General features: G+C 42.6%; 1 pseudogene; it reads left to right on the forward strand.

The window, feature by feature from the left end:
* The first annotated feature begins 14,483 nt into the window (after window positions 1-14,483).
* LOC106560525 (protein O-linked-mannose beta-1,2-N-acetylglucosaminyltransferase 1-like) lies at window positions 14,484-23,569 on the forward strand (annotated as a pseudogene).
* The last annotated feature ends 795 nt before the right edge of the window (window positions 23,570-24,364 follow it).

A 24,364-nucleotide genomic window follows, 5' to 3' on the forward strand; every position in this document is an offset into this window, starting at 1 on the left:
TGAGACGACTGTACAACCATCCAGATTAATTGTCAGATTCAACAGAAGATCTCTTTGTTTCTTGGGACCTAGAACAAGCATCTCTGTTTTGTCCGAGTTTAAAAGTAGAAAGTTTGCAGCCATCCACTTCTTTATGTCTGAAACACAGGCTTCTAGCGAGGGCAATTTTGGGGCTTCACCATGTCTCATTGAAATGTACAGCTGTGTGTCGTCCGCATAGCAGTGAAATTTAACATTATGTTTTAGAATGACATCCCCAAGAGGTAAAAAATATAGTGAAAACAATAGTGGTCCTAAAACGGAACCTTGAGGAACACCGAAATTTACAATTGATTTGTCAGAGGACAAACCATTCACAGAGACAAACTGATATCTTTCCGACAGATAAGATCTAAACCAGGCCAGAACTTGTCCATGTAGACCAATTTGGGTTTCCAATCTCTCCAAAAGAATGTGGTGATCGATGGTATCAAAAGCGGCACTAAGATCTAGGAGCACGAGGACAGATGCAGAGCCTCGGTCTGACGTCATTAAAAGGTCATTTACCACCTTCACAAGTGCAGTCTCAGTGCTATGATGGGGTCTAAAACCAGACTGAAGCGTTTCGTGTACATTGTTTGTCTTCAGGAAGGCAGTGAGTTGCTGCGCAACAGCTTTTTCTAAAATTTTTGAGAGGAATGGAAGATTCGATATAGGCCGATAGTTTTTTATAATTTCTGGGTCAAGATTTATTTTTTTCAAGAGAGGCTTTATTACTGCCACTTTTAGTGAGTTTGGTACACATCCGGTGGATAGAGAGCCGTTTATTATGTTCAACATAGGAGGGCCAAGCACAGGAAGCAGCTCTTTCAGTAGTTTAGTTGGAATAGGGTCCAGTATGCAGCTTGAAGTTTTAGAGGCCATGATTATTTTCATCATTGTGTCAAGAGATATAGTACTAAAACACTTTAGTGTCTCCCTTGATCCTAGGTCCTGGCAGGGTTGTGCAGACTCAGGACAACGGAGCTTTGGAGGAATACGCAGATTTAAAGAGGAGTCCGTAATTTGCTTTCTAATGATCATGATCTTTTCCACAATGAAGTTCATGAATTCATCATTGCTGAAGTGAAAGCCATCCTCCATTTGCGAAGGCTGCTTTTTAGTTAGCTTTGCGACAGTATCAAAAAGAAATTTCGGATTGTTCTTATTTTCCTCAATTAAGTTGGAAAAATAGGATGATCGAGCAGCAGTGAGGGCTCTTTGATACTGCACGGTACTGTCTTTCCAAGCTAGTCGGAAGACTTCCAGTTTGGTGTGGCGCCATTTCCGTTCCAATTTTCTGGAAGCTTGCTTCAGAGCTCGTGTATTTTCTGTATACCAGGGAGCTAGTTTCTTATGACAGATGTTTTTAGTTTTTAGGGGTGCAACTGCATCTAGGGTATTGCGCAAGGTTAAATTGAGTTCCTCGGTTAGGTGGTTAACTGATTTTTGTCCTCTGACGTCCTTGGGTAGGCAGAGGCAGTCTGGAAGGGCATCAAGGAATCTTTGGGTTGTCTGAGAATTTATAGCACGACTTTTAATGCTCCTTGGTTGGGGTCTGAGCAGATTATTTGTTGCAATTGCAAACGTAATAAAATGGTGGTCCGATAGTCCAGGATTATGAGGAAAAACATTAAGATCCACAACATTTATTCCATGGGACAAAACTAGGTCCAGAGTATGACTGTGGCAGTGAGTAGGTCCAGAGACATGTTGGACAAAACCCACTGAGTCGATGATGGCTCCGAAAGCCTTTTGGAGTGGGTCTGTGGACTTTTCCATGTGAATGTTAAAGTCACCAAAAATTAGAATATTATCTGCTATGACTACAAGATCCGATAGGAATTCAGGGAACTCAGTGAGGAACACTGCATATGGCCCAGGAGGCCTGTAAACAGTAGCTATAAAAAGTGAGTGAGTAGGCTGCATAGATTTCATGACTAGAAGCTCAAAAGACGAAAACGTCATTGTTTTTTTTTTGTAAATTGAAATTTGCTATCGTAAATGTTAGCAACACCTCCGCCTTTGCCGGATGCACGGGGGTATGGTCACTAGTGTAACCAGGGGTGAGGCCTCATTTAACACAGTAAATTCATCAGGCTTAAGCCATGTTTCAGTCAGGCCAATCACATCAAGATTATTATCAGTGATTAGTTCATTGACTATAACTGCCTTGGAAGTGAGGGATCTAACATTAAGTAACCCAATTTTGAGATGTGAGGTATCACAATCTCTTTCAATAATGGCAGGAATGGAGGAGGTCTTTATACTAGTGAGATTGCTAAAGCGAACACCGCCATTTTTAATTTTGCCCAACCTAGATCGAGGCACAGACACGGTCTCAATGGGGAAAGCTGAGCTGACTACGCTGACTGTGCTAGTGGCAGACTCCACTAAGCTGGCAGGCTGGCTAACAGCCTGCTGCCTGGCCTGCACCCTATTTCATTGTGGAGCTAGAGGAGTTAGAGCCCTGTCTATGTTCGTAGATAAGATGAGAGCACCCCTCCAGCTAGGATGGAGTCCGTCACTCCTCAACAGGCCAGGCTTGGTCCTGTTTGTGGGTGAGTCCCAGAAGGAGGGCCAATTATCTACAAATTCTATATTTTGGGAGGGGCAGAAAACAGTTTTCAACCAGCGATTGAGTTGTGAGACTCTGCTGTAGAGCTCATCACTCCCCCTAACTGGGAGGGGGCCAGAGACAATTAATCGATGCCGACACATCTTTCTAGCTGATTTACACGCTGAAGCTATGTTGCGCTTGGTGACCTCTGACTGTTTCATCCTAACATCGTTGGTGCCGACGTGGATAACAATATCTCTATACTCTCTACACTCGCCAGTTTTAGCTTTAGCCAGCACCGTCTTTAGATTAACCTTAACGTCGGTAGCCCTGCCCCCTGGTAAACAGTGTATGATCGCTGGATGATTAGTTTTAAGTCTAATACTGCGGGTAATGGAGTCGCCAATGACTAGGGTTTTCAATTTGTCAGAGCTAATGGTGGGAGCCGTCGGCGTCTCAGACCCCACAACGGGAGGAGTAGAGACCAGAGAAGTCTCGGCCTCCGACTCCGACTCGCTTAATGGGGAGAACCGGTTGAAAGTTTCTGTCGGCTGAATAAGCGACACCGGTTGAGCATTCCTACAGCGTTTCCCTCCAGAAGCCATGAGAAAGATGTCCGGCTGCGGGGACCGTGCGAGGGGGTTTATACTAACGTTACTATCTGTACTTACTGGTGGCACAGACGCTGTTTCATCCTTTCCTACACTGAAATTACCCTTGCCTAACGATCGCATCTGAAGCTGGGCTTGCAGCACAGCTATCCTTGCCGTAAGGCGATCGTTCTCCTGTATATTATAAGTACAACGACTGCAATTAGAAGGCATCATGTTAATGTTACTTAGCTTCGGCTGTTTGAAGTCCTGACGAACCATGTCCAGGTAAAACCTCCGGGGTGAAAAAGTTGAATGAAAAAAGTTGAGTGAGGGAAAAAGTAAAAATATACGGTAATGAAAAAGTAAAAAACCGTCAGGTTTGGGCGATGAAACATGGGCGATGAAACTTGGGAAAGCATTCATTTACAATGGGAAGAAGTGAAGTGGGCAGGGGGACTGTTAGGCAATATGAGCACGGGCGAGGGATGTGAACAGGGCGTAAATGACTTTACCGGTTGATGTGGTTATGGGATCACAACAAAATTAAGGGATAAAGTATGTTTCTCAGTATGTGCAAAACGTGCAAGGATATTTAAGCACTGTAAGGGAAGCTGTAAAGAGAAATCACCTAAAAGCCACAGGTAAACAAAAGCAATACTGTGATCTAAAGGTGACACCCCATAGGTTTGAGGAAAATGAATACGTATGGCTTAGAGACTACCAGAGGAAAAAGGGGTTGTCACCCAAACTGAGAAAGAAATTCAAGGGTCCTTTCAAAATTGCAAAAGAAACTGTCAGAGATGTTGTATGAAGTATTACAGTGTAAGGCACCTTATCATGCCGTGGTACACTACAACAGGCCTTACTTTGGGGTTGTTTCAGAGCATGAGGTCACTGGCAAGGGACAAAAGACTGAGTTGTGCACTGACTCATTTGTGCCTAGTCATAAATACTACCCCTCAAGGAAACAGGGTGATCCGAGGAAAAAGCAACAAGGTTACCCTTTAGGAGAAAGGTGGGGGACATTGTGAGAATGGGAGCTCCAAGGGATGTTAATGTCTCAGTGGAACGGGAACTGGACACTGTCAGGACTGAAAGCTCAGTCAAAGACACAGAGACTCATTCCACGCAAACGGACATGAACACTGAGTTGCCCTGTGCACCTGCAAGAGAAAGTGTGTCATTTGAGATGGGTCAAGCACCTGAGTCAACTGCAGCAGAAAATCGCATGGGTCATGGGGGTAGACCCCAAAGAACTATCAGGACTGTTCATCCAAATAAAATAGAACTTGATTATTCCATGGGAAATCAGTGTCCTAGACTGTTTACCCTAGTCAACAAACAACGTGCGTGTTTCGGTGGCCTTACAGGTTAGTTACACCAGGGCACTCCAACCCTGTTTCTGGAGAACTACCATCCTGTTATGGAACGCCGTTTGGGTCTTAAAGCACGTGGTCAAGACGCAATCTTTTTAATGCTACATGAGTAAAGTAAACAGGTGCAGGTGCTAAATTAACGCCTACACGTGTCAAATAAGTGCGTGCAAATGTGCTTGCAGGCGGTTCAACATGTGCTAAATAAACGGCTGCAAGCGGTCCTGCACACGTCCAGTTAACGCCTACAGCTGCTAAATATACACCTACACACGCTAACTTAACGTGTTCCTTAATATGCTAATTTTACTAGCCAATTTCCCTAGCTCCTCCTTTCAACCAGGTTTCAATAATCAGTGTACAGTCAGTTTGATGCAACAACACCACAATTGAAGATGGCGAGAAGAAACTTCCTTATCCGCTGCAAACAGACCCTAAATGACTGCACTCGGCTTCTGCTCTCTGATAATCCTGGACTTGATGCCCTTGAGTCCAAGTTAACAAGGTTGATTATTTTTAAATACTATTATTAATCATAAAGTTGATCCGCACACCCCGGCCATCGCCGCAGTCTTGTAACATTTTTACAACACTGCTAGATACATAAAGATGATTTATTGTCGAGGAGTACTGACTTGAAACATGTTTTTGTATTTCTAGGCATTTTTTGTATTTTCAGGTATTTTTAGGCTGGCTAGCTATAATTGCAATGCCACCTAGCCTTAGCCGCGCTAGCTCGCGATTACCATGAAAACATTTACAAAACTCACATAAAGCTCATTTGACCTAAGACAACCCTGTAAAAACGTTGCTAATATCTACAACATACCAGCTTTCCAACAGCACATATATTACTTTTGAATACCCTTTGAAGTTGTAATATTTCATCTAAGTCTATGATGCAGAAATTAACAACTTCAGAACCAGGAACGTTAACGTTAGTACTATGGCACTGTTTTAACAGGAATCGCAGTCCCATGGTCTCTATTTTCATAAAACTGTGGTCTTGCAGAATGGAAACCATGCAGAGGAGCCTTGAGTGGGCTAGGGGGAGGCTGATAAATGTTGCTTCAGCAGATGATCCAATTGATCAAGTATCTCAGTTCATTCAGGAGATGTGTACCTCTGGCCGGCATGCACAACAAGGTAAGCAGCACTGTAGTGGGTGTGGTTGGGTTTACTGTTGTTTTTTCACTCTATCTTCTCCTGCTGCCCATTGTATTCGTTCTTGGTCAACATTTCTATTTATGTCTTGGCTTTAAAATCCAATATTATAAAAACATTACTTGGCCACAATTTGTGACAGTTACTATAATTTAAAAGTGTTTTTGGAATGAGGGGGGCGGGCGGTGTGACAATACATTAAGTAGCCTGTCACGACTTCTGCCTCCTTGCTCAGGTGGTGTTCAGCGGTCGACGTCACCAGACTTCTAGCCATCATTGATCAGTTTCTCATTATCCATTGGTCTTGTCTTGTTTTCCTACACACCTGTTTCCAATCCCATCAATTACATGTTGTGTATTTAACCCTCTGTTTCCCCTCATGTCCTTGTCGGTGATTGTTTTTGTTATGTTATGTGTGTTTTGTATCGGTGTGCGACGGGTATTATGTTACCCATGTTATTTTGGTTGTGGAGTTTGTTTTTTAAATTAAGTACTCCAGAATAACCAATTTGGTTTCTCCTGCGCCTGACCTCCCTGCCACCAACATACACGAATATGACATAGCCTAAATGCAGTGTATTATTGTTACAGCCAGTTCCAGTTACCGGGCTCCTCAGACTTGGAGAGGAGCTAGAGGTGCACCTTGTTATGCCATCACTCAAGAGCAACTGAGGTTTCTGATGTCCTGTGCTTTCAGTGTGTCTCAGATGGCAGATATTTTACATGTGTCCCGATCAACACTCAAACGTCTAAGGTCAGTTGTTCTTGGGCGTAATGCTATAAACTACAGACTTTAGATGTATGGTTTCCAGTTTCTTACCAATCAAACAATTTAGAATGACTACAGTCAAGACAGGACTTTAAAATGACTATGATGATATATATTACCTCATCCCTGCCCATTGTTACACATTCTTTCCCAGACACTTCAATCTGTCACATGCACCATTATATTCTGACATGTCAGACTTGGCTCTGGATGAAAAGATTAAGGACTTGGTGGCTGGGAATGACAAACTTGGACCGGGGGCTGTTCGAGCACAATTAAGGGCATTGGGAATCCGGGTGCAGAGATGCAGAGTGAGGGACAGCATGATTCGTGTTAACTCGTGGGCGGCTGCCCTCAGAGCCATGTTGCAGAGGCTACATAGGTCATACAGTGTTGCTGGACCAAACTCGTTATGGCACCTTGATGGAAACCACAAACTGATAAGGTAGATGTATCTTTGTGATAGACACAATTATCTATATCACTGGTGAGAAGTTGTACATCTCAAATTGTTCATCAACAACTAACAGTTCAGTTTAGCAAGCAATGGCCCAATATGTCAATCATGTGGATAATAATTGTTTTATTGTGTTTCTGCTACTTCTGTGATCGATAGAATATCTGCATCATGAAATTAACAAACATGCTTATATTGAGGACATGCTGAGGCAAAAACGGTTGGAACAAAGTATTTCTGCCTAAGTGTGAACAAATGTAGAGTCTGTCCTCTTGACTCATTAACTTGATTCATTAACATTGTTCCACATTTTGGATGTTAATTTAATATCTGGTCTGCTGCTTTTTTATGTACTGCAGGAACCTGATGCAGCATCTAAGTGGTAAAGGAGGAGGGTGATGTTTGTATATTTCATGTGTTCAGCTTTTGTATCAACCAGTGCTGTGTTTTCTGATTTGGGTGGAAGATAGTCATACATGGTGGCATTGATGGGTACAGCCGTCTCGTTGTTTTTCCGTGCTTCCAGCAACAATCGCAGCAGTACTGTAATGGACTGCTTCATGAATGCTGTCTCCAGATATGGCATTCCCTCCAGAGTTAGGACGGACATGGAGGAGAAAACAACACTGCTTGTTGAATGTAATACATATTGAAAATATTATTTAACAAATAGAGCTACATGCATCCTTAAAATGTCTTCTTGACCTACACATTGATTACATTCTATAGTGAGTGATGCATGCGGCTACATTCCTTTTCTGTAAATCATTTTCAGAACGCAGTCACATTGTTTGACAGCTTTATTGCTTTCTCCATGTTTTTGAAATGTATAAGCCTTTAAATAACCTTTTACCGACTACTTCTACAAACGAGGCTACACTTGTGGCAGCACCTATTCCTGTGCCCCCCCCCCATCTTCTGCACCACTTCTTGTGGCCTCCCCTCCACCATTCCCTGAGGCTTATCGTCCAACTTCACCACTCTTCTGTTGATGTTGGTGATGACAATGAGTAAGTCATCCCTGTAAATAATGAAATGTCTTGTTATTACAGATGAATTGTGGGAAGTATCTGAGCTTTGTTATTCTGAATGTCTCTTTTCAGTGTTGACCTCCAAACACTGGTGAAGTTACTGAGATGCCAACCAAATTCACGTGATGAGGGACAACGTTTATGATTGTGCAATGAGAGGCTTTACGAGAGCCCGCTTTAATCCGGAGGCAAAAATAGACATGGTTTTTAGGGATGCTGACAGAAAAGGGGCAGCTGATGAGGGTGGTCCCTCAAGAGAATTTCTCCGGCTGCTAATGAGTGCCATCCATTCCTCTGCAATATTTGATGGTCCTGATTGACAAAAATGCCTTCCTTGCAACTCTCAAGGTGAGTTACACTTTTACACCAACAAAGACACGTTTGTTTATGGCAATATATATGACTTGAGTAAGACATTTGATTTTTGTATGTAATGTGTCCTTTATTTACTGTTTGTGTTCTGTGTGACAGCACTCTATGATGGCGTATACAAGCAGGTGGGCCACATGATTGCTGTCTGGTACATGGGGGTGTAGAGCCACATTTCTTCAGTGAGGCTATACAGGCAAGTGTGTTGCCTACAGCCTCCTGTGTCAGAACTGAAAGAAATTGCTGTCACGTATGTTGTATGATGGAGACCAAGGCGCAGCGTGTGTATCGTTCCACATTTTATAACTGAAACTATGCAAGACATACTAATAAACAACAAACCGTGACGAAGAGGTGCAACATACACTAACTCAAAATAATCTCCCACAAAACCTAGTGGGAAAAACAACAACTTAAATATGATCCCCAATTAGAGACAACGATGACCAGCTGCCTCTAATTGGAGATCATCCCAAAAAACAACATAGAAATACAGAAACTAGAACCACCGAACATAGAAAATTTAAACTCGACAAAACCCCCTGTCACGCCCTGACCTACTCTACCATAGAAAATAAAGCTTTCTATGGTCAAGATGTGACAATTGCGGAATATGACTTCAGAGAGAAGTTGAAGGTAAGTACTTTATACTGTAATGGATGTTATGTTACTGTTCATTTGCTCTAAGTTTGTAAAAAATTTGGGTTGTAGTTCATGAGAACTTTTCCACATGGATTTGGTTTATTTTTGTTGGCAGTCTATCTTTAAGGATAGTGATAATCAGTTTATTGTTTTGCAGTTCAGTAAACAATCTAAGATCCAGTTAGCACTAACTGTTGACAAGGCACAGGAAGTGGTCATGTTGGGTCCAGTGCGAAACATTCGTACATTGGAGAGGGATGCCCTGGTGGAGTCAGCCACAAAGTTCTACTTACAAAGCAGGATACGGGATGCTCTTGAGTAGTGAGTTTCCATATATCTAAGGAATCTCAAGTTAAATTCTTCAGGGCAAATTCATATACTTTTTTTACTTTATAGATTCAAAGAGGGTCTAGAGTGTCTAGGTCTCCTGCCTTACGTGAATAGACACTCAAGCCTCTTCAGAGAGGTTTTCATCTATGCTGAGAAACCTCTTTTGGCCAAAGACATAGCTTCTCTCTTCAAAGCAGAGCGCTCCCCACATGGTACCAATCAAAGAGCAATAGAGAGAAGAGTCATATGTTTCTGGAGGGACTGACTTCTGGAGGTGGAAGGTTAGATGCAAAACCATGATCATTGAAGTAACACGGCCCACATCAGTAAAACATCACCTACTCACTCTCACAACTGTGGGACAGCATTTTGTAGCCTTATTCTTCCATGGGCCCCCTAAGAATGTAATAGATAAATTAAATCCCAAACTACTTTCACTTAAGAGTATTGTGTGCTCCAACAAGTGTTACCTTTCCTTTTTTCAGGGGGGAACACATACCCTTTAACCATGGAGAAGGTTTTCATTTTCACTTCGGGGGCTTCAGCATTCCTAGGCTGGGATTGCCAGTGGAGCCACAGCTACAGTTCTCTGCAACTGCACGGCAAGCGGCACCGGAGCACCAAGTCTAGGTCCAAGAGGCTTCTAAACAGATTCTACCCCCAGATTCTACACCTGTTGTATTTGGCGCATGTGACAAATACAATTTGATTTGATTTAAATCATTAATTTAAGGGGAACTGTCCAAAACGTTTATTGCATGACCACCTAGTAAGTTCGGAATACTGCTAATAATTGATGTGTCCCAAAATAATTGATATTATGAAAGTTCCCGACAGGATTGTCCATCAGCAAAAAAAAAGTTGTGTAGTGAAAGTTTTCAAAAACATTACAACCAACCAGAATCAATTGGACACAGTAATATATAAATGCAGCTTTAATATTTAAATAAATGTATGATTTCTTAGTGGGTAAACTGAGCATTATGCAAAGTAGTTAAGTCATGTATGTCAAGGGACTATGTTACCATAAATACATCTTACAGTAAATATGGACATTTCATTTACATGTGTTATGACAATAAGACACTGTCGTTGGTACATAGGTCGGGGTGCAGCAAGTTGAGGGTAGTGGGACTTTGAGTGAAGTAACTGAGGGCAGAAAAGGATATCAGGGTGCCCAGGAACTTGAAGCTGCTGATCATCTCCATGTCAATGTACAGTAGATGGGAGAATGGTCAAGTATCACCATCTACTTTGTTTTTCTTACGCTGAGACTGTTGTCCTATCAGCATTATGTCAGACCCCACAGCTCCTCCATGTACTCATGTGTACCATGGTAGTGTCGGGTCCATTCTGGGGATACACATTCTGGGGATACACATTCTTCTTCTTAATGTAAAAAATCTCATTTATTACAGGATTTACACCCAGAGCCTGCTAATCAGTTTTTGGGTAAGGATGGCGTTGAACGCAGAGCTATAAAAGAAAATGCACTCTGACATATGTAAAAATGTATAATTGACATTTGTTGGGACAATAGGCAAACTGGAGTTGTACATAGTGTAGCACAATCTATTGTTCCAGTTTTTTTTAAATCGATATCGACTGGGCTGCTGTGGAGACGGTAAGAAGCTTCGGTATCATGGGGACCTAACTTCTAACGACTATTCCTGGTACACCCACCCACAGACACTGCAGTCAAATGCCAACCAGCGGCTCTCCGTCCTACGGTGGCTGAAGACTTTTTGCCTGAATTCAAACATTAAGAGAGTCAGATTGAAGTGTCTGACGTCAAACATTAAGAGAGTCAGATTGAAGTGTCTGACGTCAAACATTAAGAGAGTCAGATTGAAGTGTCTGACGTCAAACATTAAGAGAGTCAGATTGAAGTGTCTGACGTCAAACATTAAGAGAGTCAGATTGAAGTGTCTGACGTCAAACATTAAGAGAGTCAGATTGAAGTGTCTGACGTCAAACATTAAGAGTGTCAGATTGAAGTGTCTGACGTCAAACATTAAGAGTGTCAGATTGAAGTGTCTGAAAAAATGTAAACCGAGCCATAAGAGCAGATTACTTTCATCTTTACTGGCACAATTTTTTTAAATTCTAATTGTAGTCCCTTTCAATTGATTCATTGACACCAAGAACCATAGGTTGTTTGTAGTTAATAACATTAACACAACTGACAAACGTTGCTTCACTGTAAATTGGGATACATGTTTTAATAACATTGGATATTTGATTAGGCTTAATGTTGCATACCTTGTCGTGTTGTGCATGCATGCCAACCAGGTGAGAATCACCTAAATGAATAGATACTTGATGAATCAGGTCTTCTCTGCTGCTTTATCAGCCTCCCCATTGGCCACTCCAAGCTCCTCTTCGTGGATCCCTTCTGCAAGATACAATTGTGTGAAAATAAAGCGGAAGGAATGGGAACGATATTACCTTGAAGCAGTACTGGGTATATGCCTGAAGTTATTTTACCCTAATAAGCGTCGATGGAATATATTCAAAAGTGAATGTGCACATTAGTCGACTCTGTTCAAAAGCTAACATGTAACGTTAGATGTTAGCAAAGGTTTTACAAGGTTGTCACTAGCCAAATTTGTTTGTGAGCTTTTCTGTGTCTTCATGCTAATCGCGAGCTAGTGTGGCTAACGCTAGCATTTAAATGAAAGCCAGTCAGGCTGAAGAAGTTGCCTACCTTAAAACCTCTTACATCTAGATGTGCCGCTAGCGGAACGCCTCGCCAATATCCAATGATAGAGCGTGGCGCGAATTACAAACACCTCAAATCCCAAAACTTCAATTTTTCAACAATATGACTATTTTACACCATTTTAAACACAAGACTCTCCTTTATCTAACCACATTGTCCAATTTCAAAAAGGCTTTACAACGAAAGCAAAACATTAGATTATGTCAGGAGAGTACCCAGCCAGAAATAATCACACACCCATTTTTCAAGCCAGCATATAATGTCACAAAAACCAAAACCACAGCTAAATGCAGCACTAACCTTTGATGATCTTCATCAGATGACACTCCTAGGACATTATGTTATACAATACATGCATGTTTTGTTCAATCAAGTTCATATTTATATCAAAAACCAGCTTTTTACATTAGCATGTTTTGTTCAGAACTAGCATACCCACCGAAAACTTCCGGTGAATTTACTAAATTACTCACGATAAACGTTCACAAAAAACATAATTATTTTAAGAATTATAGATACAGAACTCTATGCAATCGCGGTGTCTGATTTTAAAATAGCTTTTCGGTGAAAGCACATTTTGCAATATTCTGAGTAGATAGCCCGGCCATCATGGCTAGCTATTTTGACACCCACCAAGTTTGGCACTCACCAAACTCAGATTTACTATAAGAAAAATTGGATTACCTTTGCTGTTCTTCGTCAGAATGCACTCCCAGGACTTCTACTTCAACACCCAATGTTGTTTTGGTTCCAAATAATCCATAGTTATATCCAAATAGCTGTGTTTTGTTCTTGCGTTCAAGACACTATCCGAAGGGTGACGCGCCGGCACGTATCGTGACAAAGAAATTCAAAATATTCCATTACCGTACTTCGAAGCATGTCAAACGCTGTTTAAAATCAATTTTTATGCGACAGTTTTCAGCTGTGCTAACAGAATTGCAAAAGGGTTTTCTAATGATCAATTAGCCTTTTAAAATGATAAACTTGGATTAGCTAACACAATGTGCCATTGGAACACAGGACTGAGGGTTGCTGATAATGGGCCTCTGTACGCCTATCTAGATATTCCATTAAAAATCAGCTGTTTCCAGCTACAATAGTCATTTACAACATTAACATTGTCTACACTGTATTTCTGATCAATTTGATGTTATTTTAATGGACAATAAATGGAAATATCTTAGTGACACCAAACTTTTGAACGGTAGCGTATATCCTACAACCAGGTGGCAATGAGTGAAGATAGCAAACATAAGTAGTGTGTTAGGTAGCTGACAGTAAATATCTATGGTGGGATTTTTTATTTAACTAGGCAAGTCAGTTAAGAACAAATTCTTATTTTCAATGACAGCCTAGGAACAGTGGGTTAACTGCCTTGTTCAGGGGCAGAAAGACAGATTTGTACCTTGTCAGCTCAGGGATTTGAAATTACAACCTTTCAGTTATTAGTCCAATGCTCTAACCACTAGGCTACGCTGCCATCCACCTGCTGTGCTGCTTCTCTTTGATCTTGCATCCGTTCACTTTATTGGTGTGTCAACTATTACTACTAGCCAATAATAACGTTTGTTATTTACAGCAAAATAAGTGCCTCTCACAGAATCATAAACTTGTTATGTTTAGCTAGGGTCCATACTATTCTGGCTCCTTGTGATGTCCCTGCATGGTTAGTGAAGGGGTATGGTAGGGTAGGCACATCCCAAGGATTCTGGATCGCGCTAACCGTTTAGCTAGCAGTACACAAACTAGGTAGTTAGGGCAGAAGTTGAAGAATGCCGTAGCTATCTACTTTCAAGATGACGAGGCGATTGCAACTAATCACTCTAACTGGTTATCAGCTTGCACTGGATGCTGTGTAGGTACATGCGTTGTCGTAACGCGCTTTGTGTAAGGAGGAGGTGAGGGGTTGCAGTCTCATGCCACAGTCAGAGATGGACACCTGGACACCCAATCCTCAAGCGAAACCATTCATTCCACACCAACAACGGAGCCTCTACCTAACCTGGAAATATAACCTAACTAACAAGTGAGTCATCCGCCGAGGCCTCCACGTGAGCATTCATTGTCACCTTTGGTTAGGCTACATTTGAGATCATTTTGAGAACAACGTCTTGTCATTTACTTCTGTGCAGGCCGGAGCGGTTCTATTTTATTCTGGTCGCAGTCCTTGTGAATATCGAACTCATCTTAGACACAAGAAGCTAACGAGGAAGAGCCAGTCAGGAGTATGTTGAGGCTTGAACATTCTTCCACCATTTGTTTCACACGTATTTCCATTATTATGCATATAAAAAGTTGTTCCTCACTAGCATTAGCCTTAAGAAGTTGATAACATATGAAAATCATACCGCTGAACAATATTATGCACAGTCTTAGTCAACTTATAAAAGAAGTTTCCATAATTCAAAATGGCTGACCCCTCTGCTCCATTTCAGATGAGACCCTGCCCAACATGGAGACCCTGCGCAAGCTGGCAAGCAGTAGGAAGCTCCTGGACATCAAGGTGTCTCCAGCTGCTCCAAGGTCTGTGTGGCAGTGGATGGCACCACTGTAAGTATGGACTTCTGTATTTGGCTACCCTTTAGTTGTTTGTGTGTGTACAGGAGCCCATGGATGTGTTGGAGTTGTTTAGACTGAAGGGGGTTCAACACACTTCCATCAGCATCAAGAATACCAGAGTATCACAGGTGAGATGTCGGTCAGCCAACACACTCCTCACCCTCCGAGCAGCCGCCATCAGAGACACGGACCAGCTGAAACAGTCATCAGTCAACTAGAAATCACTTATTTTATTTATGAGACGGATCGTTTCAGCAAAGCAGCAGGATCATAAGGACTGGTTATATAGCATGAACTCCTGTCAGACACCAACCAATGACACAATCAGGGGCGGAAATCCCGGGGGGGACGGGGGGGACACGACCCCCCCATCCTGGGAAAAATATGATTTGTCCCCCCCCCAATATATCACTGAAACATAACTATGTAATTTAAATAATATTAATAATACGCAATGAAAGCAATTGTGCTGATTATAGACACTTAATAGCGCGTTTTTAAGTTTCAAAAGATTGTGACCCCCCCCACCCTTTTCCTCACAATGGTTTGATCCACTGGCAAGGTAACAGAGGGGTCGTAGCCACTGTCTGAAAGGCACTCAATGAACGTAACTGACGTGAGGTTAATCCAGTCAATCGCGCACACACACTAGCTGAATATGCAGAGCTAGCGCGCAAATATTAACTATTAAGCTAGCTAGTACCTATTCCATTTATGTGGCCTCGTCAAAGATGGAATCTTTGCTATCGTCAATTTATTCCGAGATCAGCATGCAGATGATGTAAGTTAGTGCTTCAAAGTCCCTGTGATAAGGTTAGCGATAAACTGAAGTCCAAACTGAACAGAACTACACTCTCTTCTACCATTGTCTTAAATATATTTAATGGTCTCGTTGCAAAAGCTAAATTGTCGCAAGGGAACTTTTATTTATTTATTTTATTTAACCCGGGTAGCAAAGATTATAGCAAACACCACTGAAACTGAATTGGTGCTCGCTAGCTTTGCAAATTCAGCTATTGTTGGAAGCCAGCCAATATGAAAGAAACTATTAAAATTACAAAAGATTGCAGCATATGTTGTGTAAATGGTGAACTCATACAGCTGTCAACTCTTGTCATTTTAATCCGTTTCACATTTGCTAGCTACCTTTTAGATCGAAGCCCAAATAGAATGATAAAAGATAAGATGATAGAAGCCCATCTCCTACTGTAAATAACCTACACACTGTGTGTGTGTGTGTGTAGCCAGCCAGCCAGGTAGAAAAATGGCAGAAAAATAAAAGACGGACATCAGAGTATTTTTCAGTACACCAAAACGCAAAGTAAGAACCCTAGTAGCCTAATATCTCAAAGACTAGTTGATAAAATGTTCATAAGAAAGAAATGAAATTCTAATGGAAATGTTTCACAATGATGTCATTAGGCAGAGCAGGCAACAGATGGCACACAGACAGCAGAGTTGGGGACAGATATGCAGGGACAGACTGGCAGAGACAGGGAGTCTCAGGTAAGTTTGTTGAGTCTTTGTTTGGCAACATTATGAAAGGTTCTCCATTTTTTTTACTTGTAAAATAGGAACATAATTGGAAAATGCCATGGATACCCCCACTCTCAACTTAAACTGGTGACTGAACTAAGATTTGTTAAAGGCAATGGTATTGCTGTTGTGATTAGTTGTGTAGTTTTGGGTACCGGTAGTTAGGAGTACGGCAAACACCTTATTTCTTTGGTTCCTCAATATACATTTACCATATTACAATGTAGGCTATGTGTTACAGCACTACTTTTGGTGTCCCCCTCAGGAATTGCTCTTGAGAAAATTTCATGTAATTGTCCCCCCCAAAGTTGATATCAGATTTTCGCCCCTGGACACAATCAATGGCAATGTGGTGTTGTTATGCACACAGTGTTTTGGCATCGCTAAACCCACTCACAACCACCTCTTTTTCCTCTCTCTCCTCTCTCAGCACTACGAAGACAGTCTGACTGCAACCTTCAACCTACACCCAGTGACTATTTTCATCTTCCCGTCCACCTCCACCTGGTTATGTGGTTGTTATGTGGTTGATTTGCAGGATGCCAACTTAGCCATAGTCCTGGAAGAAGACCTGGTTATCTACATAGATTTCTTCAGGTAAGATGTCTATAGTTTTAGCTTGATGGAAGCTTTAACTATACAACATATAGAGGGGTACTACTATATCTAGAATACACCCTCAAAATGACTGTTTCTTCAATCTCAGAGCAAAGATCATTGGAAGATTGTCAATGTGTTGAATGTAGCCGAGCATGTTCTTTAGGATGAATGTTACCATTAATGACCAGAAGGGGGCAGCAGATCCACATGCTTCCTGCTGTTGTAACTCACTGGGACACTCAATCTCCATTGTGTGCCCCAAGCCTTCAATGTATTTACTGTTGAACAGGTGTGCACTCTGTCCTCTATAAACCAATGACTGCAAATACTTTAGAAACATTTGTAGGATTGGGCCGACTGAATTCAATGCCTGTTTACCCTCGCAAACACGCCCTTTTGAAATTACATTTAAATCAAATCAAATGTTATTGGTCACATACACATGGTTAGCAGATGTTATTGCAAGTGTAGCGAAATGCTTGTAGCAAAATTTCCTAAGGACTAGAAGCGAGGCAGCCCTCTCTGTCGGCGCCATCTTGATCATTTAGCCAATCAACTAGGAATCAGACAAATCAAAGCTGTATACACACAGGGAAAGACCAGCAAGAACATGTAGAGGTAGATAGCCAAGTTCAACTATCACCAATACAGGAATGGAATGTATTATAGTAGAGTAGTCTTGAATTGACTTTAACCTGTCTGGGCTAGGGGGCAGTATTTTCACGGCCGGATGAAAAACGTACCCAATTTAAACAGGTTACTACTCTGGCCCAGGAACTAGAATATGCATATTATTAGTATATTTGGATAGTAAACCCTCTGAAGTTTCTAAAACTGTTTGAATGGTGTCTGTGAGTATAACAGAACTCATATGGCAGGCAAAAACCTGAGAAAAATTCAAGCAGGAAGTGGAAAGTCTGAGAATTGTAGTTCTTCTTTTGATTCTCTATCGAAGCTACAGTGTCTGTGGGGTGACGTTGCACTTTCTAAGGCTTCCATTGGCTGTCTAAAGCCTTCAGAAAGTGGTTTGAGCATTTTCCTGTCACTGGGCAGGTAATAGGAGCTCAGTTACTGAGTGGTCTGCCTGGCAACAAAGGGATTGGATATGCGCGGTCACACGAGCACGCCGTTCCTTCTTTTTCTTCTTGAATGAACATGCTATTGTCCGGTTGGAATATTATCGCAATTTTACATAGAAAATACCATAAAGATTGATTTTAAACAGCGTTTGACATGCTTCTAAGTACAGTAATGGAACATTTTTACTTTTCGTCTCTCGTTCCGCGCTCGCGCGTTATGCCTTTGGATAAGTGATCTGTACGCATGAACAAAACGGAGGTATTTGGAAATAAATATGGATTATTTCGAACAAAAACAACATTTCTTGTGGAAGTAGCAGTCCTGGGAGTGCATTCTGACGAAGATCAGCAAAGGTAAGAGAATATTTCTAATACTAATTCTGAGTTTAGGTTGCCCCAAACTTGGCGGGTGTCTGAATAGCTCACCATGATGGCTGAGCTATGTACTCAGAATATTGAAAAATGTGCTTTCTCCGTAAAGCTATTTTAAAATCTGACACAGCGGTTGCATCCAGGAGTAGTCTATCTATAATTCTTAAAATAATTGTTCTATATTATGTCAACGTTTATGATGAGTATTTTTGTAAATTGATGTGCGCATTCAGCAGAGGGTTTTGGTGGGAATACATTTTCTGAACATTACGCGCCAATGTAAAATGCTGTTTTTGGATATAAATATGAACTTTATCGAACAAAACAAACATGTATTGTGTAACATAATGTCCTAGGAGTGTCATCTGATGAAGATCGTCAAAGGTTAGTGCTTCATTTAGCTGTGTTTTGTGTTTTATTGACACATGTCCTTGCTTGGAAAATGGCTGTGTGATTATTTTTGTCTATGTACTCTCCTAACATAATCTGATGTTTTGCTTTCGCTGTAAAGCCTTTTTGAAATCGGACAATGTGGTTAGATTAACGAGATGTTTATCTTTAAAATGGTGTAAAATAGTTGTATGTTTGAGAAAGTTGAATTATGACATTTTGTTGTTTTTGAATTTGCCGCCCTGATATTTCACTGGCTGTGTCCCGCAGGTGGGATGCTAGCGTCCCACCTAGCCCATAGAAGTTAAAGATTTCCAACATGAAATGAAGCTAACCAAGTATTGTTGGTGAACTGATGCTGTTCTGCTGGTGACATCATGTTTAATGTTGTTGATGCTGTCCAGTTTCCTGAGCCAGACCTGATCTACTGAACGAGGATGACAGCCTGAGCTACATCTCAGTCTGGAATGACCAGGTCAGTCCGTGTCCTGTCTCCACCTCTCACTTTAACACCTCTACACCCTTAAACGCTTTCCCTTCGTTGCTGTAATGTGTGGAAAGGATGTGCTTATGTAATGTGTAATATCTGTTGTAATTCTGTTATGCAGGGTTACCAACACACAGCAGAGGACCCCATCCTGCTCTACAGAGTGGAGAGTGTGATTATGTAGTGTGTGTTATAACAGGGTTATGAACACACAGTGGAGGACCTCGCCCTGCTCTACAGAGTGGAGAGTATGTCAGGCCTTGGCTGGATGCTGAAGAAGAGCCTCTACAAGGATGATCTGGAGGCCAAATGGCCCATGTCTGAGAAGGTGTGTGTTTCTATCAGTCTATATTCATTGTGAAATGATAACCTGTGTGTTTCTAGCTTTGGGACTGGGACATGTGGATGCATATGCTAGAGCAGAGGAAAGGCAGAGTGTATCATCCTTGACATGTCCTGCTCATACCACTTTGGCATCATCAGGCTCAACATGAACTGCTATTCCACGTAAGGCCCTCTTCTTCACTACTAGCACAGGGTCAATCATATAGCCCATTGTCTTACGTCGGAGCGTGACGAGTCTGCACTGATTGCAACAGGGTCTAGTTAGTACGATGACATCTGTTGTAAAGTTTGAGCAGACTGTATTAAAGACTGTTTTAAAGTGAACTTTCTTCAGTGGGTTTTTCACAAGCTGATTCTGTCACAAGCTGTCTCACCTGTCCGAGTGTTTCGTCCTTTCTAGGAAGTGCATTTCAAGAAGCTCAGGCTCAACTCAGTACCTAACATCCAGATGAAGAATGTAGACCGCTTCAAAAAAGATGCCTATGAGCTGGAGATTGAGAACTTACTGAAGTGAGTGAGAATGTATCTGATGTAGTCCGCAAAATCAGCCCAACTTCTGTATTGGTGAAGTTTTTATCGTGTGTGTTATTCTGTCTGTTGTGCTCAGGTGGGATGTCTAATATAACTGTTATTCTGTCTATTGTGCTCAGGTGGGATATCTGTTGTGCTCAGGGAGGCTGAAGTGCTGGGCCACAGTAAGAACCCATATGAGGACTCTTTCATCCCTGATGCAGAGGGGAAGAACTACGTCCTGTACATCAAGATGGAGCTGGAGCCTGATACCTGAAAAACCCACTGAAGAAAGCTCGCCAACGTAGAGAGGGAGGGAGGGAGTGTCACGCGGAATGACGCTGGAGGGACGAAGCAGGTACGGGGAGTAAACATTTAATAAACAACTGACAGACAAGACAGGAACAGCGTCAGAACTAAAACTAAAGACAAAAAACAATCAATGCAGCAGCAGGGAACAGAGCAAGGGAACAGACAAATAAAGGGGAGGAAATAAACATGTGATAAGTGAGTCCAGGTGAGTCCAATAACGCTGATGCGAGTGACGAGGGAAGGCAGGTGTGGGTGATGGATGGCAGGAGTGTGTGATGCAGGATAATCTGGTGCCCTCAAGCGCCAGGGGAAGGGAAGAGCGGGAGCAGACGTGACAGTACCCCTCCCTCTTGGGACGCCACCCGGCTTCCCACCTGGGCGAGCCGGCCGAGGCATGAGAGCCTGACGATCCGGCTGAGGCAATGAGAGCCTGTCGATCTCGCAGCAGAAGGGGAGCCCGATGATCCAGCGGAGCGTGACGTGGGATGGGAACCTGCCGAGCCAACCGAGGCAACAAAACCTCTCGAGCCAGCCAGGGTGTGAAAGCCCGACGAGCTGGCTAGGCATCCCCGGTTCCATCGGCGGCGGAATCCACCCCGACGTCACGAACAAAACGAACAACAAACAAAACACTCCTGGACCGGCTGGGCGAACAAGAACTGACGATCCGGCTGAGGCCCGACGTGGGATGGGCGCCATCCGAGCCAGCTAGGGCGTGAAAACCCGACGAGCTGGCTAGGCATCCCCGGTTCCATCTGTGGCGACCCAGAGCCGCTGACACCATTCCAACCGGAACGCCAGTACTCCCCGATGCTTCGTATGTATGGCTGCTGCATTCTGTCACGCGGAATGATGCTGGAGAGACGAAGCAGGTACGGGGAGTAAAACATTTAATTATAACGGACAGAGACGAGACAGGAACAGCGTCAGACACAAATTCAAAAGACAAAAACAATCAATGCAGCCGCAGGGAATAGAGCAAGGGAACAGACAAATATAGGGGAGGAAATAAACATGTGATAAGTGAGTCCAGGTGAGTCCAATAACGCTGATGCGAGTGACGAGGGAAGGCAGGTGTGGGTGATGGATGGCAGGAGTGTGTGATGCAGGGTAATCTGGCGCCCTCAAGCGCCAGGGGAAGGGAAGAGCGGGAGCAGATGTGACAGGGAGAGACTGAAGAAAAGAAGGGGAGATGTAGAGACACAAGCACTTAGCCTTTGAATAAAAATACTTTACAATAGTCAAACTGTTCAGACTGTAACTTTTCCCACTCCCCGTTACCATCAGATTGTAACTTTCCCCACTCTCCCCTACCATCAGACTAACTTTCCCCACTCTCCCCTAACATCAAACTGTTCAGGCTGTAACTTTCCCCACACTTTACTATTATCAGACTGTAACTTTCCACACTCTCCCCTACCATCAGACTGTAACTTTCCCCACTCTCCCCTACCATCAGACTGTAACTTTCCCCACTCTCTACTATTATCAGACTGTAACTTTCCCCACTCTCCCCTACCATCAGACTGTAACTTTCCCCACTCTCCCCTACCATCAGACTGTAACTTTCCCGCCCTACCATCAGACTGTAACTTCCCCCACTCTCCCCTACCATCAGACTGTAACTTTCCCCACTCTCCCCTACCATCAGACTGTAACTTTCCCCACTCTCCCCTACCATCAGACTGTAACTTTCCCCACTCTCCCCTACCATCAGACTGTAACTTTCCCCACTCTCCCCTACCATCAGACTGTAACTTTCCCCACTCTCCCCTACCATCAGACTGTAACTTTCCCCACTCTCCCCTACCATCAGACTGTAACTTTCCCCCCCTACCATCAGACTGTAACTTTCCCCACTCTCCCCTACCATCAGACTGTAACTTTCCCCACTCTCCCCTACCATCAGACTGTAACTTTCCCCACTCTCCCCTACCATCAAACTGTTCAGGCAGTAACTTTCCCCACTCTCCCCTACCATCAGACTGTAACTTTCCCCACTCTCCCCTACCATCACACTTTAACTTTCCCCCCTACCATCAGACTGTAACTCCCCCCCCCCCACCATCAGACTGTAACTTTCCCAAATCCCTCCTACCATCAGACTGTAACTTTCCCAAATCCCTCCTACCATCAGACTGTAACTTTCCCCAATCCCTCCTACCATCAGACTTTAAATTTCCCCACTCTCCCCTAACATCAAACTGTTCAGGCTGTAACTTTCCCCACTCTCTACTATTATCAGACTGTAACTTTCCCCACTCTCCCCTACCATCAGACTGTAACTTTCCCCACTCTCCCCTAACATCAAACTGTTCAGGCTGTAACTTTCCCCACACTTTACTATTATCAGACCGTAACTTTCCCCACTCTCCCCTACCATCAGACTGTAACTTTCCCCAAACATCAAACTGTAACTTTCCCAACTCTCCCCTACCATCAGACTAACTTTCCCCACTCTCCCCTAACATCAAACTGTTCAGGCTGTAATTTTCCCCACTCTCTACTATTATCAGACTGTAACTTTCCACACTCTCACCTACCATCAGACTGTAACTTTCCCCACTCTCTACTATTATCAGACTGTAACTTTCCCCACTCTCCCCTACCATCAGACTGTAACTTTCCCCACTCTCCCCTACCATCAGACTGTAACTTTCCCGCCCTACCATCAGACTGTAACTTCCCCCACTCTCCCCTACCATCAGACTGTAACTTTCCCCACTCTCTACTATTATCAGACTGTAACTTTTCCCACTCTCCCCTACCATCAGACTGTAACTTTTCCCACTCTCCCCTACCATCAGACTGTAACTTCCCCCACTCTCCCCTACCATCAGACTGTAACTTCCCCCACTCTCCCCTACCATCAGACTGTAACTTCCCCCACTCTCTACTATTATCAGACCGTAACTTTCCCCACTCTCCCCTACCATCAGACTGTAACTTTCCCCACTCTCCCCTAACATCAAACTGTTCAGGCTGTAACTTTCCCCACTCTCTACTATTATCAGACTGTAACTTTCCCCACTCTCTACTATTATCAGACTGTAACTTTCCCCACTCTCCCCTACCATCAGACTGTAACTTTCCCCACTCTCCCCTACCATCAGACTGTAACTTTCCCCACTCTCCCCTACCACCAGACTGTAACTTTCCCCACTCTCCCCTAACATCAAACTGTTCAGGCTGTAACTTTCCCCACTCTCTTCTACCATTTGCGTTGTCTTTCTCTGAAGAGTTTTGTGGACTGATGTGTGTTGTCCTCCTCAGTGCCTGCATGTGTGGGATCTGAATGTCAGAGGGTATCACAATGATCTTTGGAGGCCGTACCAGGAAGCAGTATAAAAGGGAGCTGCATTTTCATTTTCCGTATTTTCAGCTGGCTGTCTCACCACCACAGAAAGCACTGAGCTAGGCTGAAACACCTGCATTTTGGAGTTGCCTTACTCAAGAAAGCAAAACAGAGACCATGTTTGTATGGAGGCTTTATTAACTCAATGATTATTATTTTGAATTTTTTTGCATTGTTTGCAAACTGATATTTGACACGTATTAATTCCAAAATGACATACAAAAAAACAAGCTGTAGGGCTCAAAACAGTGCCCTGAATGACGGGTCGCAACTGATCTACAGACACATCTATAGACACATTCATAAACACATTTACACACATCTATAGACACATTCATAGACACCTTTATAGACACATTCATACTCACATTCATAGAAACATTCATACTCACATTCATAGACACATCTATAGACACATTCATACTCACATCTATAGACACATTCATACTCACATTCATACTCACATCTATAGACACATTCATACTCACATTCATAGACACATTCATAGCTATCTATAGAAACATTCATAAACACATTTATAGACACATTATTTGAAACATTCATAGACACATTTATAGACCTCTATAGAAACATTCAGACACATTTATAGACACATTAATAGATATTCATATACATTCATTCTCACATTTATAGATACATTCATACTCACATTCATAGAAACATTAATAGAACCATTCATAGACACATCCATAGACACATTCATAGACATCTATAGACACATTCATAGACACATCCATAGACACATTCATAGACATCTATTGACACAT

The sequence above is a fragment of the Salmo salar genome, chromosome ssa10 (genome assembly GCF_905237065.1).
Source record: "Salmo salar chromosome ssa10, Ssal_v3.1, whole genome shotgun sequence".
NCBI lineage: Eukaryota > Metazoa > Chordata > Actinopteri > Salmoniformes > Salmonidae > Salmo > Salmo salar.